Below are 4,014 nucleotides of genomic sequence, written 5' to 3'. Positions count from 1 at the left end.
GTCCCATGATGTGGGGTTAATGTCTTAGAGTCAAAACAAGAAGTAACCTATCTTGGAATACCCTTAGATCAGTCCCTCTCAGGGAATGCTATAACAGATAAGATTGTTTCCAAGTGTTCACATAAAGTCAAATTTGTGTGCAGAAAAGCCAGAAATTTTGATCTGGAAACAAAGAAGCTTCTATTCTCAGCCTTGTTACAACATCACTTCGATTACGCTTGTAGCTCTTGGTACAGTAGTCTGAGCAGAAAAAACCAGTCCCGGCTACAGGTTACACAGAATAAGATAGTTAGATTCATACTAAACCTACCTCAACGTAGTCATATTGGTATTGAAGAATTTAGCAAGGTAGGAATGTTACCAGTAAAATATCGTGTCCAGCAGCTGAAACTAAACCAGGTTTACAATGCCATTCATAATTCTGCTCCCTCATATGTGAGCTGTAATTTTACATTATCGGCTGAGAACCGAACCCGGAACAGTCAAGAGTCTCTTATCGTACCTCATGCAGGTCCCTTCACCAAAAACAGTTTTCACTTCACAGGTGCTCAACTATGGAACTCACTACCTGTGTCCATTAAGAAGACAAATAGCAAGGTTACCTTCAAGAAAAAGTTAAGGGTTACTATACGTCCCAGCTATGGACAGAGAACAGCCTTGACTTTGTGTACTACTAGCTTAGTGAGGGATACCTGAATTCATGAGTAATACCATCCATATCTGCGTTCACTCATAACTGTTTCTGACCTCCCCCCCCCTTTTTTCAGAAGTTTAGTTAAGCATAACAATGATTGATGTTTACAAATTGGTTTCCACCTTTGTTTTGCCAGTCGTAATATGGCATATGCCTCAGGTAGGTTCCGAGAACAGTTATGATCTGACCTCTTTCCTCATTCTCCTTGTTGTTTTACTCATTCGAGTACTGATCCCCTGTGCCCTACCTCTGGTGCTTCAGGCTATAATGTACTACTCATAGTAATTGCCCACTCCGTCCTGAGATTCAGGTAAAATGTTAGATTTAATTAATAGGTAACCCTAGCTGCAGTGTAGGATTCACTATAACTACATGTTGTTACAGATGTTGAATATTGTAGTATATCAGTAATGGTCCTACTCTGATATAGTACTCACTCATCCATGTTGATACAGATGTAGAAAAATGCAATATATTATTAATGGTACTACTCCGATATAGTACTCACTCATACTGTTTTGTTACAGTTTATCATTATTTTGTTGTTCCTTTGCTGAATGCAAGGTTCCTTTTGGATGGTGCTCAATGTTCCTATGTGTACAAACATTTCAGTAATATTAGCAAATCTATAACAATGTTTACTTGTCATATGTGTACTGACTGGTATTACTCATGAGTGTCTCTGGTCCCCTCAACCCTCTATGTATGTTTGTCCGTGTGACTTAATGTAGAAAAATGACCTGATGAGGACCACAATGGAAATAAGCGTTCATGCTTTTTGTGTTATCCTCGGCAATTTATATTTATTATTTCGAACTATGTGTTCTTGTCATTATTTGCACTTCATGTACATTGATTTATTGCCAAATAAAGTCTATCTATCTATCTATCTATCTACCCATGAAGGCTAGTGCGAGTGGTACCAGTGGTGAAAAAAGGAAGAAAGTAATGCCTTCCATAGAAGTAAAGCAAATCATAAAAAAAGCATGAGAGCGGTGTTCGTATAAGTGATCTTTATAAAAGAAAAATTACATCTCTCTTATATACAGTAATGCATTTGTTTTATGGCTTTGTGTATTTATCTGCAGTGCAGTATTTATTAAGGAGTTATCATAGGTTTTTGGGCTGTGGAACGAATTAAACGAATTACAGTGTATTCTTATGGGAATATTCGATTTAACATCATACGACCATTTCAACATACGAAGTAGGTCCTGGAACGAATTAAATTCGTATGTAGAGGTTCTACTGTATATATGCATGTAAATATTATATATATAAGTATATATACATATGTATATATAATATATATACATATGTATATATACATATATATATGTATATACATATATATATATCAAATCAAATCAAATCAGCCATTCTGAGTCCACTGCTGAACAAAGGCCTCCTTCATAGCATTCCATGATTCACACGACCGTGCCACCCTCTGCCACGTCACTCCCGCAAACCTCTCGATCTCGTCTCTCCACCTTCTGTCTGGTCTCCCTCTTCCACGCTTCCTATCTCGCGGCGTCCATTCAGTAACACACTTGCTCCATCGCTCATCTGTCGTTCGCACTAACTTACCTGCCCAATTCCTCTTCCTCTCTTTTACTGCTTCCACAATATCTTTCACTCTAGTCTGCTCTCTCACCCAACTTGCTCTCTTTCGGTCTCTCAGTGTTATTCCCATCATTGATCTCTCCATTCTCCTCTGTGCAGTCCTTAGCTTTGTTTCCATCGCCCTCGTCAGCTTCCAAGTCTCACATCCGTAGATTATTGCTGGCAGAATGCACTGGTTGTAAACTTTACGTTTCAAACATAAAGGTAGAGAGCCTCTCAGGATTTTGCTATACTTACCAAACATTTTCCAACCAATTGTAATGCGTCTTTTGATCTCATTATCATGATCTTTCGTCACCTTCACCATCTGACCTAAATAATTATACTCTTCAACTTCCTCAAGACTCTCATCATCAATTACAATCTCTTTACTTTGAACTTTCGTGTTGAACATTACTTTGGTTTTACTCTTATTCATTTTTAAACTTACTTTGATACTTTCTTTGTTTAGATCGCTCAGCATATCTTGCAAGTCGTCTGCTCTTTCTGAAATAAGAATGATGTCATCTGCAAATCTTAGGTGGTTCAAATATTCGCCATTAATCTTCAAACCTTTCTTTTCCCAACTCAACCTTCTGAAAATATTTTCTAATCAAGCTGTAAATAGTTTGGGTGAAATTGTATCGCCTTGCCGTACTCCTTTCTCGATTTTGATCTTTTCTGTGTCTTTATGTAGTCGAACTATAGCGGTACCTTTCGAATATTTTCTAAAACTCTTACGATCTGTTGTTTGTACCTTGTTTGCGTAGCGAGTTTAATATTGCTATTTGTTCTACTGAATCAAAGGCCTTCTCGTAATCTACAAAAGCTAAACACAGAGGTATATTATATTCTGTCGTTTTCTCGATTAGTTGGTTTATCGCCTGCAAATGGTCTAGAGTTGAATATCCGCTTCTAAAGCCTGCCTGTTCTCTCGGTTGGTTTCCATCTAAAACTTGACTCAGTCTATTTGTGAGGATCTTGGAGAATACTTTATATACGTTTGATAGCAAGCTAATCGGTCGATAGTTACTAAGGTCCTTCTGGTCTCCTTTTTTATGAAGCAAAATCACTATAGCATTGCACCACGCATTCGGAACGCTTTCTTGACGTAAGCACTGGGTGTACAACTCAGCTAATATAATATGAACTAATTTACCAGCGTCTTTCAATAGATCTATTGATATACCATCTTCCCCAGGTGCTTTTCCTCTTTTCATAGTTTTTAGAGCAAATTCTACTTCTTCCTTTGTAATGTCTGGTACACTACTAACGTCTACACATGAATTTACTGACTCAACTACGGCCTTCGAAGAGTAAAGCTCTTGGTAAAATTCTTCTACTCTTTTTACCATTTTGTCTCTACGCTTCTCGGCCTTTTGGCTAAGATGAAAGTGTAGTATCTGTTCTTATCAGCTTAACATATATATATATACACACACATATATACATATATATATAAACACTCGTATATTTGTATATATATATATATATATATATATATATATATATATGTATATATATATACATATGTACATGATATACATACATATATATGTACACACAGACACACACACACACACACACACATATATATATATATATATATATATATATATGTATGTATGTATATATTATATACAGGGGGTCACCGCAATCCGACAGGGATGGGGCGGTCTATCATCGGTCGAGCCTGGGTTCTGTCGAATCATGATACA

The 4,014-nt window shown here is 36.9% G+C and overlaps 1 pseudogene; it reads left to right on the top strand.

The window, feature by feature from the left end:
* The first annotated feature begins 3,659 nt into the window (after window positions 1-3,659).
* On the top strand, window positions 3,660-3,767 carry LOC143032085 (U2 spliceosomal RNA; annotated as a pseudogene).
* Window positions 3,768-4,014: the final 247 nt, after the last annotated feature.

The sequence above is a fragment of the Oratosquilla oratoria genome, chromosome 12, assembly GCF_046742065.1.
Source record: "Oratosquilla oratoria isolate Oo_2021 chromosome 12, ASM4674206v1, whole genome shotgun sequence".
Lineage (NCBI taxonomy): Eukaryota > Metazoa > Arthropoda > Malacostraca > Stomatopoda > Squillidae > Oratosquilla > Oratosquilla oratoria.
This window is presented reverse-complemented; position numbering and strand designations above follow the sequence as displayed.